This window comes from Lissotriton vulgaris, unplaced genomic scaffold, assembly GCF_964263255.1.
Source record: "Lissotriton vulgaris unplaced genomic scaffold, aLisVul1.2 SCAFFOLD_301, whole genome shotgun sequence".
Lineage (NCBI taxonomy): Eukaryota > Metazoa > Chordata > Amphibia > Caudata > Salamandridae > Lissotriton > Lissotriton vulgaris.
Window position 1 is genome coordinate 1,679,234 of NW_028244321.1, and position 16,230 is coordinate 1,695,463.

Here is a 16,230-nt window from a genome sequence, read left to right on the forward strand (position 1 = left end):
TGCTCTTTGCTTGCAGAGAGGTCCCACAGAAGGGGGTTGGCTACAGCCCTTTTGAACTTTTGTTTGGCCACCCTGTGAGGGGTCCATTGAGTTTGGTGAAGGAAGGATGGGAGTTACCTCTCAAAAAGCCTAAACTAGACATTGTGGACTATGTACTTGGTCTCCGCTCCAGTGATGGCTGAATACATGGAGAGAGCATCCAAAAACCTTGAGGCAAGTCAAGAATTACAGAAAGCTTGGCATGACCAAAAGGCTGTTCTGGTTGAGTTCCAGCCAGGGCAGAAGGTGTGGGTGTTGGACCCAGTGGGGCCAGCAGCTCTCCAGGACAAATGGACTGGACCCTACCCTATCCTTGAGAAAAAGGGAGAAGTCACCTATGTGGTTGACTTTGGCACCCCTAGGAGCCCCCACAGGGTGCTCCATGTAAACCGTTTGAAAGCATTTGTTGACAGGGAGGACATGAGTCTCCTCATGGCCACAGATGGGGAACAGGAGGAAGAGAGTGACCCTCTCCCAGACCTGCTTTCCCAGAACCCTGATGATGGTTCAGTTGATGGAGTAGCCTTGGCAGGCAGCCTCACTGAGCAGCAACAGGTGGACTGCAGACAGGTGTTGCAGGCCCACAGACATATGTTTTCACTCACACCCAGCCAGACTAACTGGTGCACCCATGAGGTGGACACTGGTGACAGTCTGCCTGTGAAGAATAAGATCTACAGGCAACCTGACCATGTCAGGGATTGTATAAAGGCTGAGGTGCAAAAGATGTTGGAGCTTGGAGTGATTGAGCCATCAGAGAGCCCATGGGCTAGCCCAGTGGTCCTTGTGCCAAAACCTCATACCAAAGATGGGAAGAGAGAAATGAGGTTTTGTGTGGACTACAGAGGTCTCAATGCTGTCACTAGGACAGATGCCCATCCCATTCCAAGAGCAGATGAGCTCATTGATAAATTGGCTTCTGCCAAGTTTCTGAGCACATTTGATTTGACAGCTGGCTACTGGCAAATCAGACTAGCTGAAGAGTCAAAAGCCAAAACAGCATTCTCTACCCCTAGTGGACATTATCAATTTGTGGTAATGCCCTTTGGTTTGAAGAATGCACCTGCCACCTTCCAAAGGTTGGTGAATCAAGTCCTTGCTGGGTTGGATGACTTTTGTGCAGCATATCTAGATGATATTGCTGTCTTTAGCTCCACCTGGGAGGATCACCTGATCCACCTGAAGAAGGTTCTGGAGGCCCTGCAGAAGGCAGGCCTGACTATCAAGGCTACTAAGTGCCAGATAGGGCAGAGCCAGGTTGTGTACTTGGGCCACCTAGTAGGTGGGGGTCAAGTTCAACCACTGGAGAGCAAGATCCAGACCATACAGGACTGGGCTCCTCCAACTACACAGACACAAGTCAGAGCCTTCTTGGGCCTGACTGGGTATTACAGAAAATTTGTAAAGAACTATGGGTCCATTGTGACACCATTGAATGACTTGACATCCAAGAAGATGCCCAAAAAGGTTCAGTGGACAGTTAGCTGTCAAAAGGCATTTGAAGACCTGAAGAAGGCCATGTGCTCTGCACCTATCATGAAGAGTCCTGACTACTCCAAACAGTTCATTGTACAGACAGATGCTTCTGAGTTGGGGGTGGGAGCTGTGCTTTCACAACTTAATCAAGATGGTCAAGACCAGCCCATTGCTTTTATTAGCAGAAGGCTGACCCCCAGGGAGAAACGTTGGTCAGCTATTGAGAGGGAGGCCTTTGCTGTGGTTTGGGCCCTGAAGAAGTTGAGGCCATACTTGTTTGGAACTCACTTCCTAATTCAGACAGACCATAAGCCCCTCTTGTGGCTAAATCAGATGAAGGGTGAAAATCCCAAACTGCTCAGGTGGTCCATTTCCCTACAGGGGATGGACTTTACAGTGGAGCACCGCCCAGGGACTGACCATGGTAATGCAGATGGTCTCTCCAGGTACTTCCACTTAGAACATGAAGACTTATCTGGTCAAGGTTAAGTTTAATGTCCCTGCGTTTGGGGGTGGGGGGTTGTGTAGGAGAGTAGGGTCTGCTATCCTATGGTCACCCCAATTTTTGCTTTTTGCTTCACTGGTTTTCGACTTACTGAGGCTGTGGGCCTGCTAATCAGACCCCCAGCCTGCTGTTCTCTCTCTAAATTTATGATACATGTGCTATAGGTACATACCACAATTGGAAATGGACTCCTTGTCAGCCCCTGTACCATGCACTATAGGTGCTCAGGGCATAGGTGCCACCAAGGCCTACCAGGGGCTGAAGCATAGCTTTTTGCCACCCCTGGCTGGTTCTTAAATTGACACAACTGGCTGATCACTCAGCTGGGGCAAGTGGGTGTAATCACCCCTTGCTTAGATATAATATACCTATAGCTAAACCTATATCTGGACACATATATAGCCTATAAGCCACTCCTATGGAAGGCCTCATCAATCCTGGAGGCAGAGTGCGTGGTTTTATGTGAGATGGAGCTCTGGGATGAGCTGAGCCTGTCTGCAGCTGTCGGGAACAACTCCCTAAGCTGATCCGGGATAATGCCATACCATATACTCTTAAGCGCCTTATAATCCTCGCGGTTATATAGCAACTTTGGTTTGGCTTTATCAAAACATGTCGTGTAAGGTGTCATACGAATTGGAATACTACCCCCTCGCCAGTTCTGGTGACGGGGGTAGCATTCCACCCTTCTAGAGGGATAAGACATGTTACTTTACTGAAACGCAGTTGATTTAAAATGAGCCTCAGATCCACAAAATGGATGCCTCTGCCACAGACACGGGTCTGGCCTCCTGCTGCTGACCGAAACTCAGCATATGGTGGCCTGGACAAAGGGTTTCCTGTCGCAGGGCGGTGTTAAACCACCCCAGACAGGAGATAGTGGATTGTAGTAGGGAGGTTTCAAAGAAACCAGACACTGCCTGGGGAGCACAAGGCTGCCCCTTGCATAATCCGGCCAAACCGGTTCTGGGGCCTCCCAGCCCCAGTCCCAGCGCGGCCTGGATCAAAGCAAAGGGGTGTAACCACCCCCTTCCTGGGTCCCACTCATAGGAGGGGACCTAGCAGGATGTCCAGCCCACCAGATTCGAATAAGAGTGGGAGCAGTGCCAATGCAACTCAGATCATCCTGAAGAAACATAAGAAACGAATTCTGGACCCTTCGACATTCTATTCATCATAGAAGACGGAAGAATCTCCCTTGTGGTCAAGGAGTGACCACCCTGTGCAAACAGGCACCATCCAGCCCTCGACCCTTGCTTTGTTGCAGTTCCCGCCGGAACTTGAGCGACAGAGATCGACGAGATCAAGCTTGCCTGCCTTCTCCCAGCCCGATCCACAGTCCCTGCAGAGCTGAGACCAGTGGAGGCGACCGGAATTGTGGGGCACGCCATCTTGAAAAGGCCACGAGACGCTGACCGTGCAGCCCACGAGTAACCCTCGAAGCTGTACACCGGGGTTTGAGAAGCCCCCACCCAGAGCTACACTTACACCCAAGCTCACCCCTCCACACTCGACGAGTGCTGCGTGGGGCCCTTCTGCTTGTGTTGGCTCGACGCGTTGGCCCGGTCACTTGCCAGCTGGCTTGTGGCCCCTGTGCCGACGAAAACTTGAATACGACTCGCTTTTCTGGTTGATCCAGATCTGCACCAGCTCCTGTGAAAAGGAGCCCCCACTCTGACCCTCCTGGTTCGAGTGATAAGCAATCTCCCGGTTCCGCGTGGGTTGCTTTTGCCAAGTGCTGGTGCTGACGGCGAGAGCCTACGTGGGACAGATCGTGACCTGCTCCTGGACGTCGCCGATGCCCCAGAGCCCACGTGACAGCGGAGAGAAGCCTATCGACAACCACCTGATTGCGCCCGACATTGCCTGGTTCCGTCCTGGTTCCACCCTGGTCACTGCTGAGTGACCCAGACTCTGTCCCCTCTGCTTTCAGGTACTTTTCGACTTCGATACACCCTTGAATCACACCGGACACTTCTGCTTCACATCTCCTGCAGCTTCTTCAGCTCCAAGCACCAAGAGCCTGCGTGTCAAAACCCGACGCCACTTCGACCCTGTGTACCCACGGCCTGTGGGTGAGGTAACATTGCAACGCTGGTGTGCCCACGTTGGTACACACCTCTAGGGTCTGTGTCTTGAGTTTTGTTCCCCTAGGTTCAGCGGAAGTATCTTTAAACTCACTTTGTGTAACTTTTACGCACCATTGACATTGCAATGGTGCAAGCCGCACTTTCCGTGCTGCACCCGAGTCCCGTGGGCTACTCCCGACTTCAGTATTGCTAGTCCTGACTGCTCCCAGCGATTCTCTAGGCCCTGGGCCTAACCACTGTTCGATTGGTATCTCTTATACCACTTTTTTATTATATGGTTTGAGTGGCCACCGGCCCTCATCCAAAATTGTGCAACTTTGTATGTTATACTGTGCTTTTGATTTAACGCTTGTGCCCCTTTCCTCATAAAGAGTACTGGGGAGTAATTTAGAAATAAATACATATATTTTTATAATATATACTTGTGTGGTGTCCTTTCATTTGATTACAGGATTGTATGTGGTAAAACAGCTCGCTTAACACGACCTCTTAAGTTAAGCCTTTAAGGCTGCTTAGTCCATGCTACCTCTAGGATAGCTTGTCTAATACTGATACCAAGTGGTTCCAGAATTGGAAACACTACATATCAGGCCAACTACTCACAAAGGTCTAACAAAAACGAACTAAGGATAACATGAGTAAAACATCAGGTTTCTCTACAGCATTTGGTGAGACAAGTGGGCCTTCGTTTATCTTCCATAAATGCAATCTTTCCCGGACCCCTTTATTATATAGCTCTTCAAGGAAAAAAGATAAAGCACTTACATAGGAGCCTCAAATACTCAAAGATGGTAGACTTCTGTAATATGGGCCATAGACTAAAAGCAGCACGAAAACAGAGTGCAACAGGGTCCAAAAAACCTGAGTGACCCATGAGAGTATGCATGCAAGCCTATGGTATTCCAAACTAGAGATATACGCATGCAATTTTTGTTTTTAGGAGAGAATGTGCCTGCTGAAAAAAACATTATTTTTAAAAAGTGCATTGCAGAATATCATGAATTTGCTGTGGGACACCTTGAAAACTTGCATACAGATTATGTGCACAAGAATTACAGTCAGTTTTTGTGGCCGAGTGGTTAAGGCGATGGACTAGAAATCCATTGGGGTCTCCCCGCACAGGTTTGAATCCTGCCGACAATGAGAATCTTTTTAACATCGGCTACAATTTCAGAAGTTAACCTTTAGTATTTCTTCCATGTCAGTTTTATAAATAGGTGGCTTATTTTGGTGTCACTATTGCCATATCACATATTTATTATCGCTCCCCCTTTCATATCTTTGCTATAACTCTCATCCTTTATTAGCGCTGGTGCAAACGCTTCAAATTATTATACCCTGGCTCTCTCGGTCATACCTGTGCATGCACTTGAAACTTACTTTACCAATAAAAGAAGCAAATAGAGTAATAAAATAAAAGTGCTAGCTGGATTAGGCAAACACACTTCATAAAACTGCATTTTCTTTTCTATTCTCCCCCGTGTAACCTGCTGTTCCTGGAAGAGAATTTCATCTACAAGCTCTTTCTGTGTTTTTTCCTAGTCTTTTCTTTCCCTTTTCTTAGATTTGTAACTGTTCCTTTACGTGCTCTATTTAGGCGCCATTAATCTCATTTGAGCTCCTTGTACCTGCTGCTGTTTTCTCCACACCTCATACTGTCTTTTCCCTCTTTCTCTCTTTCTCTGCGGTTGGTGGCTACTTTCCAAAGCGTCTGATGCCCCAATGTTCCTTTGTCTTGTTGTCAGACGTGAATTTGAAAAGCAACAAAATTAACAAGCCTTTACCACTCACACATGGCAGAAGTTTATACTTTAATTCAATGAGCTAAGAAAAGTGTGTTGTGGGGCCCCTACGAGCCATGGTGCTTGCTTCATCATAACTAGGCATGCAGTCATTAGCCACAGCTATGATTATGGGTCACTGAGGTCAGTTTCAATAATTCCTCAAAAACCTAACCATGCAGTCCCCCCTAACTGTGTAGTTATCTTGCTTTACTGCTGTTTGTGTGATTAGCTGGGAGGAGCTAGTAAGATTAAATCCAACCTCACCAGTAGATAGGATTTATCAATAAATAAATAAAGCTTCTCCTCTCTGATATGGAATTACCCCCAAAAAAGTATAAGGGAATACCCAATGCTAACCTATGAGAGGGGCAGACCTCACAGTAGTGAAAAATGTAATAGACTGTTTGATACTACTAGGACATACAAACTACCACAGTACATGTCTTACTTTTTACTTACATAGCATGATGCCCCTAGGACTACCTAGGGCCTACCTTAGGGGTTACTGATATGTAATAAAATTGGAGTTAAAGGCTTGGCAAGTAGTTTTAAATGCCAAGTCGAAGTGGCAGTACACTGCAGCACAGGCACTGCAGTAGCAGGCTTGAGACAGGTTTGAAATGCTATTTCTTCGGGCGGCACAATCAGTCCCTAGGTATATGGTATACCACTTTACAAGGGGCTTTCAAGTAAATTAAATCTGTCAGTCAGGTATACTCCAATTATACACATGATTAGGGAAGAAGCACGTGCACTTCAGCACTGATTAGTAGCGATAAAGTGATCAGAGTCCTAAGGCCAACAAAAAGATACAGCAAAATGCGGAGGTGAAAAGCAATAAGGTGGGGTTGGGACCACCTTAAGAATGCAAGGTCTAACAAAAACGAACTAAGGATAACATGAGTAAAACATCAGGTTTCTCTACAGCATTTGGTGAGACAAGTGGGCCTTCTTTTATCTTCCATTAATGCAATCTTTCCCGGACCCCTTTATTATATAGCTCTTCAAGGAAAAAATATAAAGCACTTACAAAGGAGCCTCAAATACTCAAAGATGGTAGACTTCTGTAATATGGGCCATGTACTAAAAGCAGCATGAAAACAGAGTGCAATAGGGTCCAAAAATCTTGAGTGACCCATGAGAGTATGCATGCAAGCCTATGGTATTCCAAACTAGAGATATACGCATGCAATTTTTGTTTTTAGGAGAGAATGTGCCTGCTGAAAAAAACATTATTTTTAAAAAGTGCATTGCAGAATATCAGGAATGTGCTGTGGGACACCTTGAAAACTTGCATACAGATTATGTGCACACGCCTTACAGTCAGTTGTTGTGGCCGAGTGGTTAAAGCGATGGACTAGAAATCCATTGGGGTCTTCCTGCGCAGCTTCGAATCCTGCCGACAACGAGAATCTTTTTAACATTGGCTACAATTTCAGAAGTTAACCTTTAGTATTTCTTCCATGTCAGTTTTATAAATAGGTTGCTTATTTTGGTGTCACTATTGCCATATCACATATTTATTATCGCTCCCCCTTTCATATCTTTGCTATAACTCTCGTCCTTCATTAGCGCTGGTGCAAACGCTTCAAATTATTATACCCTGGCTCTCTCGGTCATACCTGTGCATGCACTTGAAACTTACTTTACCAATAAAAGAAGCAAATAGAGAAATAAAATAAAAGTGCGAGCTGGATTAGGCAAACACACTTCATAAAACTGAATTTTCTTTTCTATTCTCCCCCGTGTTACAAGCTTAACTGCTCCCTGTGTAATTTCTCTTAACCTGCTGTCCCTGGAAGAGAATTTCATCTACAAGCTCTTTCTGTGTTTTTTCCTAGTCTTTTCTTTCCCTTTTCTTAGATTTGTAACTGTTCCTTTACGTGCTCTATTTATGCGCCATTAATCTAATTTGAGCTCCTTGTACCTGCTGCTGTTTTCTCCACACCTCATACTGTCTTTTCCCTCTTTCTCTCTTTCTCTGCGGTTGGTGGCTACTTTCCAAAGCGTCTGATGCCCCAATGTTCCTTCGTCTTGTTGTCAGACGTGAATTTGAAAAGCAACAAAATTAACAAGCCTATACCACTTACACATGGCAGAAGTTTATACTTTAATTCAATGAGCTAAGAAAAGTGTGTTGTGGGGCCCCTACGAGCCATGGTGCTTGCTTCATCATAATTAGGCATGCAGTCATTAGCCACAGCTCTGATTATGGGTCACTGAGGTCAGTTTCAATAATTCCTCAAAAACCTAACCATGCAGTCCCCCCTAACTGTGTAGTTATCTTGCTTTACTGCTGTTTGTGTGATTAGCTGGGAGGAGCTCACGGCAGCATCCTCCCAATAAAAGTGTAGATGGACCGTTCCTTAACTCTTTCTTGCTTCACATACAGATGGCTGGAGGAGGTACAGGGGAGATGCAGGTCTGATAAACAGAATAGAATATCTGCGCCAGGTGTGTTTCTCTGCATTGGTGTCCCATCACAGGCCCACCAGTGTATGTGTGATCTTTGACTCCTGCCAGTTCACAAGCAGGCGGCCAGGAAATGGTTTCAGCCTATCAACCACTGAGGAGATAAAGCCTTTGTATAAGGAATGAGGAAGCAATGAACACATTCAGCCTATCACAGGAGTAGCCCTGAGTGTTCCGAATTATAATTTCTTCTTGTCACTGTATGTTATTGAGCCCAAGTAGCTCGCCGTGATCGTATAGTGGTTAGTACTCTGCGTTGTGGCCGCAGCAACCTCGGTTCGAATCTGAGTCACGGCATTGTGGTTGGCAATGTCACGGTGGTTGGGTTTTTCCTTTACAGAATTCCCAAATGTAACAGTTGTTTTTGTAAAATGTCTATTAAAAACAGATCCTTTTCAATATTTAAACGATCTAACGACAAATTATTTAAACACACATGATTATAAGATGTAGGTATACTGTACTTACTGACATAAATTATCGTTCTTGAACATATTTGCGGTAAGGGGAGCGGGGCTCTCCCCCAGGCCAATCAGAATGCAGATGAATGCAGTTGCAGTTGAGTGACCTGTGTTGTGGCTGTCTACAGGGAATGCACATATGTAGCTGTCTCGCAGCCCAATCCAGACGTCAATTGAAGACAGGTTTTCATGCAAATAGAGCAGTAAGTGCAGAGAAATGCTCACTCTCTAAAAATTGCATTTATACAATAGTAAGATTAAATACAACCTCACCAGTAGATAGGATTTATCAATAAATAAATAAAGCTTCTCCTCCCTGATATGTAATTACCCCCCAAAAAGTATAAGGGAATACCCAATGCTAACCTATGAGAGGGGCAGACCTCACAGTAGTGAAAAATGTAATAGACTGTTTGATACTACTAGGATTTACAAACTACCACAGAACATGTCTTACCTTTTACTTACATAGCATGATGCCCCTAGGACTACCTAGGGCCTACCTTAGGGGTTACTGATATGTAATAAAATTGGAGTGTAAGGCTTGGCAAGTAGTTTTAAATGCCAAGTCGAAGTGGCAGTACACTGCAGCACAGGCACTGCAGTAGCAGGCTTGAGACAGGTTTGAAATGCTATTTCTTTGGGCGGCACAATCAGTCCCTGGGTATATGGTATACCACTTTACAAGGGGCTTTCAAGTAAATTAAATCTGTCAGTCAGGTATACTCCAATTATACACATGATTAGGGAAGAAGCACGTGCACTTCAGCACTGATTAGTAGTGATAAAGTGATCAGAGTCCTAAGGCCAACAAAAAGATACTGCAAAATGCGGAGGTGAAAAGCAATAAGGTGGGGTTGGGACCACCTTAAGAATGCAAGGTCTAACAAAAACGAACTAAGGATAACATGAGTAAAACATCAGGTTTCTCTACAGCATTTGGTGAGACAAGTGGGCCTTCTTTTATCTTCCATAAATGCAATCTTTCCCGGACCCCTTTATTATATAGCTCTTCAAGGAAAAAATATAAAGCACTTACAAAGGAGCCTCAAATACTCAAAGATGGTAGACTTCTGTAATATGGGCCATATACTAAAAGCAGCACGAAAATAGAGTGCAATAGGGTCCAAAAAACTTGAGTGACCCATGGGAGTATGCATGCAAGCCTATGGTATTCCAAACTAGAGATATACACATGCAATTTTTGTTTTTAGGAGAGAATGTGCCTGCTGAAAAATACATTATTTTTAAAAAGTGCATTGCAGAATATCAGGAATTTGCTGTGGGACACCTTGAAAACTTGCATACAGCTTATGTGCACACGCCTTACAGTCAGTTGTTGTGGCCGAGTGGTTAAGGCGATGGATTAGAAATCCATTGGGGTCTCCCCGCGCAGGTTCGAATCCTGCCGACAACGAGAATCTTTTTAACATTGGCTACAATTTCAGAAGATAACCTTTAGTATTTCTTATGTTAGACGGACCGGGAGGGTCGGCCGAGGACAAGGGGAGAGTTCTCCGGGGAGAGCCGTCTCCAGCGATCGTACAGACGAGTAACTTCCCCCCCACAGATGTACACCACACAGAGATACGGTTTAACGTTCTTTATAAGTAATCTTAAGTACGGTGGAATGGTACAAGGAGGTCTGTACTCAGGGGTCCCCTCGATTCTAGTCTCTTGGTTCGGGGTAAAGGGGTAGCGGGACAGTCTTGTTACCAATCTGGTAGCGGTGATGATAAGATGGATAGCTCACAATCCTCGAGCTCGGCGTTCTAGATGATCGGGCCGCGGCGGAGCCAGCAGGTCCCGAGATGATCGATGATAGCGACGGTCCGCGGCGTAGCCAGCAGGTCCCGATGCAGGTGGTAGTTACAAACGGTCCGCGGCCACGCCAGCAGGTCCCGACGAGGATGAAGGCTTCAGAAGGTTGCGGCACCGCCAGCAGGCAAGACAGAAGTTCGCAAGGCAGGGCTACGGCAGCGCCAGTAGTCCGTCAAGGATGAGTTCTTCACTGCGTCTCTCGACTCCAGGATACAACTGCCCTCCTGCTCTGGAGCTGCTCCAGTTATAGGTCTGGCGCCCTTTGATGTCCGGACCCTCGCACTTGGAGGTCGGGAGGTCCGGGATGTGGGAGTACAGACACCCAGCAGGGGGGTGGAGCCAGCACCTGGGGGAGCTGGGGGCGATCGGCACCTGGCGGGGGAGAGCCATCGACACTTCTTTCTCCCATTGACCTGCCAAGTAGTCCGCTCACCTCCTGGGTGGATGGTGGTGCCGGGATGTCGGGGCCTGGCCAGGCCCAGGGTTAGGGTCGATCGGAGGCCACGCGGCCTCGTGGTGCAGTGTCCAAGATGGCGCCCAGGCCGGCCGAGGGGGCTGGTAGTGATTCGGGTCCATGATGTAGAAATGTCCGGGGGCAGGGGTCCCATATGAGACGGGGAGCGGGTGGTTTCTGTGTGTAACACCTGGAGGACCGGGCTCGGGCCTTTTCATGCGGGGAGGGAGCAAGCCCTTCATGTGGCCTGTCCAACATCTTCCATGTCAGCTTTATAAATAGGTGGCTTATTTTGGTGTCACTATTGCCATATCACATATTTATTATCGCTCCCCCTTTCATATCTTTGCTATAACTCTCGTCCTTCATTAGCGCTGGTGCAAACGCTTCAAATTATTATACCCTGGCTCTCTTGGTCATACCTGTGCATGCACTTGAAACTTACTTTACCAATAAAAGAAGCAAATAGAGAAATAAAATAAAAGTGCTAGCTGGAGTAGGCAAACACACTTCATAAAACTGCATTTTCTTTTCTATTCTCCCCCGTGTTACAAGCTTAACTGCTCCCTGTGTAATTTCTCTTAACCTGCTGTCCCTGGAAGAGAACTTCATCTACAAGCTCTTTCTGTGTTTTTTCCTAGTCTTTTCTTTCCCTTTTCTTAGATTTGAACTGTTCCTTTATGTGCTCTATTTATGCGCCATTAATCTCATTTGAGCTCCTTGTACCTGCTTCTGTTTTCTCCACACCTCATACTGTCTTTTCCCTCTTTCTCTCTTTCTCTGCGGTTGGTGGCTACTTTCCAAAGCGTCTGATGCCCCAATGTTCCTTCGTCTTGTTGTCAGACGTGAATTTGAAAAGCAACAAAATTAACAAGCCTTTACCACTCACACATGGCAGGAGTTTATACTTTAATTCAATGAGCTAAGAAAAGTGTGTTGCGGGGCCCCTACGAGCCATGGTGCTTGCTTCATCATAATTAGGCATGCTGTCATTAGCCACAGCTCTGATTATGGGTCACTGAGGTCAGTTTCAATAATTCCTCAAAAACCTAACCATGCAGTCCCCCCTAACTGTGTAGTTATCTTGCTTTACTGCTGTTTGTGTGATTAGCTGGGAGGAGCTCACGGCAGCATCCTCCCAATAAAAGTGTAGATGGACCGTTCCTTAACTCTTTCTTGCTTCACATACAGATGGCTTGAGGAGGTACAGGGGAGATGCAGGTCTAATAAACAGAATAGAATATCTGCGCCAGGTGTGTTTCTCTGCATTGGTGTCCCATCACAGGCCCACCAGTGTATGTGTGATCTTTGACTCCTGCCAGTTCACAAGCAGGCGGCCAGGAAACGGTTTCAGCCTATCAACCACTGAGGAGATAAAGCCTTTGTATAAGGAATGAGGAAGCAATGAACACATTCAGCCTATCACAGGAGTAGCCCTGAGTGTTCCGAATTATAATTTCTTCATGTCACTGTACGTTATTGAGCCCAAGTAGCTCGCCGTGATCGTATAGTGGTTAGTACTCTGCGTTGTGGCCGCAGCAACCTCTGTTCGAATCTGAGTCACGGCATTGTGGTTGGCAATGTCACGGCAGTTGGGTTTTTCCTTTACAGAATTCCCAAATGTACCAGTTGTTTTTGTAAAATGTCTATTAAAAACAGATCCTTTTCAATATTTAAACGATCTAACGACAAATTATTTAAACACACATGATTATAAGATGTAGGTATACTGTACTTACTGACATAAATTATCGTTCTTGAACATATTTGCGGTAAGAAGAGCGGAGCTCTCCCCCAGGCCAATCAGAATGCAGATGAATGCAGTTGCAGTTGAGTGACCTGTGTTGTGGCTGTCTACAGGGAATGCACATATGTAGCTGTCTCGCAGCCCAATCCAGACGTCATTTGAAGACAGGTTTTCATGCAAATAGAGCAGTAAGTGCAGAGAAATGCTCACTCTCTAAAATTGGCATTTATACAATAGTAAGATTAAATCCAACCTCACCAGTAGATAGGATTTATCAATAAATAAATAAAGCTTCTCCTCTCTGATATGGAATTACCCCCCAAAAAGTATAAGGGAATACCCAATGCTAACCAATGAGAGGGGCAGACCTCACAGTAGTGAAAAATGTAATAGACTGTTTGATACTACTAGGACATACAAACTACCACAGTACATGTCTTACCTTTTACTTACATAGCATGATGCCCCTAGGACTACTTAGGGCCTACCTTAGGGGTTACTGATATGTAATAAAATTGGAGTTTAAGGCTTGGCAAGTAGTTTTAAATGCCAAGTCGAAGTGGCAGTACACTGCAGCACAGGCACTGCAGTAGCAGGCTTGAGACAGGTTTGAAATGCTATTTCTTTGGGCGGCACAATCAGTCCCTGGGTATATGGTATACCACTTTACAAGGGGCTTTCAAGTAAATTAAATCTGTCAGTCAGGTATACTCCAATTATACACATGATTAAGGAAGAAGCACGTGCACTTCAGCACTGATTAGTAGCGATAAAGTGATCAGAGTCCTAAGGCCAACAAAAAGATACAGCAAAATGCGGAGGTGAAAAGCAATAAGGTGGGGTTGGGACCACCTTAAGAATGCAAGGTCTAACAAAAACGAACTAAGGATAACATGAGTAAAACATCAGGTTTCTCTACAGCATTTGGTGAGACAAGTGGGCCTTCTTTTATCTTCCATAAATGCAATCTTTCCCGGACCCCTTTATTATATAGCTCTTCAAGGAAAAAATATAAAGCACTTACAAAGGAGCCTCAAATACTCAAAGATGGTAGACTTCTGTAATATGGACCATATACTAAAAGCAGCAGGAAAACAGAGTGCAATAGGGTCCAAAATACTTGAGTGACCCATGGGAGTATGCATGCAAGCCTATGGTATTCCAAACTAGAGATATACGCATGCAATTTTTGTTTTTAGGAGAGAATGTGCCTGCTGAAAAATACATTATTTTTAAAAAGTGCATTGCAGAATATCAGGAATGTGCTGTGGGACACCTTGAAAACTTGCATACAGATTATGTGCACACGCCTTACAGGAGTTGTTGTGGCCGAGTGGTTAAGGCGATGGACTAGAAATCCATTGGGGTCTCCCCGCGCAGGTTCGAATCCTGCCGACAACTAGAATCTTTTTAACATCGGCTACAATTTCAGAAGTTAACCTTTAGTATTTCTTCCATGTCAGTTTTATAAATAGGTGGCTTATTTTGGTGTCACTATTGCCATATCACATATTTATTATCGCTCCCCCTTTCATATCTTTGCTATAACTCTCGTCCTTCATTAGCGCTGGTGCAAACGCTTCAAATTATTATACCCTGGCTCTCTCGGTCATACCTGTGCATGCACTTGAAACTTACTTTACCAATAAAAGAAGCAAATAGAGAAATAAAATAAAAGTGCTAGCTGGAGTAGGCAAACACACTTCATAAAACTGCATTTTCTTTTCTATTCTCCCCCGTGTTACAAGCTTAACTGCTCCCTGTGTAATTTCTCTTAACCTGCTGTCCCTGGAAGAGAATTTCATCTACAAGCTCTTTCTGTGTTTTTTCCTAGTCTTTTCTTTCCCTTTTCTTAGATTTGAACTGTTCCTTTACGTGCTCTATTTATGCGCCATTAATCTCATTTGAGCTCCTTGTACCTGCTTCTGTTTTCTCCACACCTCATACTGTCTTTTCCCTCTTTCTCTCTTTCTCTGCGGTTGGTGGCTACTTTCCAAAGCGTCTGATGCCCCAATGTTCCTTCGTCTTGTTGTCAGACGTGAATTTGAAAAGCAACAAAATTAACAAGCCTTTACCACTCACACATGGCAGGAGTTTATACTTTAATTCAATGAGCTAAGAAAAGTGTGTTGCGGGGCCCCTACGAGCCATGGTGCTTGCTTCATCATAATTAGGCATGCTGTCATTAGCCACAGCTCTGATTATGGGTCACTGAGGTCAGTTTCAATAATTCCTCAAAAACCTAACCATGCAGTCCCCCCTAACTGTGTAGTTATCTTGCTTTACTGCTGTTTGTGTGATTAGCTGGGAGGAGCTCACGGCAGCATCCTCCCAATAAAAGTGTAGATGGACCGTTCCTTAACTCTTTCTTGCTTCACATACAGATGGCTTGAGGAGGTACAGGGGAGATGCAGGTCTAATAAACAGAATAGAATATCTGCGCCAGGTGTGTTTCTCTGCATTGGTGTCCCATCACGGGCCCACCAGTGTATGTGTGATCTTTGACTCCTGCCAGTTCACAAGCAGGCGGCCAGGAAACGGTTTCAGCCTATCAACCACTGAGGAGATAAAGCCTTTGTATAAGGAATGAGGAAGCAATGAACACATTCAGCCTATCACAGGAGTAGCCCTGAGTGTTCCGAATTATAATTTCTTCATGTCACTGTACGTTATTGAGCCCAAGTAGCTCGCCGTGATCGTATAGTGGTTAGTACTCTGCGTTGTGGCCGCAGCAACCTCGGTTCGAATCCGAGTCACGGCATTGTGGTTGGCAATGTCACGGCAGTTGGGTTTTTCCTTTACAGAATTCCCAAATGTACCAGTTGTTTATGTAAAATGTCTATTAAAAACAGATCCTTTTCAATATTTAAACGATCTAACAACAAATTATTTAAACACACATGATTATAAGATGTAGGTATACTGTACTTACTGACATAAATTATCGTTCTTGAACATATTTGCGGTAAGGGGAGCAGAGCTCTCCCCCAGGCCAATCAGAATGCAGATGAATGCAGTTGCAGTTGAGTGACCTGTGTTGTGGCTGTCTACAGGGAATGCACATATGTAGCTGTCTCACAGCCCAATCCAGACGTCAATTGAAGACAGGTTTTCATGCAAATAGAGCAGTAAGTGCAGAGAAATGCTCACTCTCTAAAAATGGCATTTATAAAATAGTAAGATTAAATCCAACCTCACCAGTAGATAGGATTTATCAATAAATAAATAAAGCTTCTCCTCTCTGATATGGAATTACCCCCCAAAAAGTATAAGGGAATACCCAATGCTAACCAATGAGAGGGGCAGACCTCACAGTAGTGAAAAATGTAATAGACTGTTTGATACTACTAGGACATACAAACTACCACAGTACATGTCTTA

The 16,230-nt window shown here is 45.1% G+C and overlaps 3 non-coding genes across 3 annotated transcripts; all 3 read left to right on the top strand.

Moving 5' to 3' along the window:
* Positions 1-10,162: 10,162 nt before the first annotated feature.
* TRNAS-AGA (transfer RNA serine (anticodon AGA)) lies at positions 10,163-10,244 on the top strand. The gene has a single exon. It is a non-coding gene; the product is annotated as a tRNA-Ser (tRNA).
* A 3,924-nt stretch (positions 10,245-14,168) lies between these two features.
* Positions 14,169-14,250, top strand: TRNAS-AGA (transfer RNA serine (anticodon AGA)). The gene has a single exon. It is a non-coding gene; the product is annotated as a tRNA-Ser (tRNA).
* Positions 14,251-15,538: 1,288 nt separating this feature from the next.
* On the top strand, positions 15,539-15,610 carry TRNAH-GUG (transfer RNA histidin (anticodon GUG)). Its single transcript has one exon. It is a non-coding gene; the product is annotated as a tRNA-His (tRNA).
* The last annotated feature ends 620 nt before the right edge of the window (positions 15,611-16,230 follow it).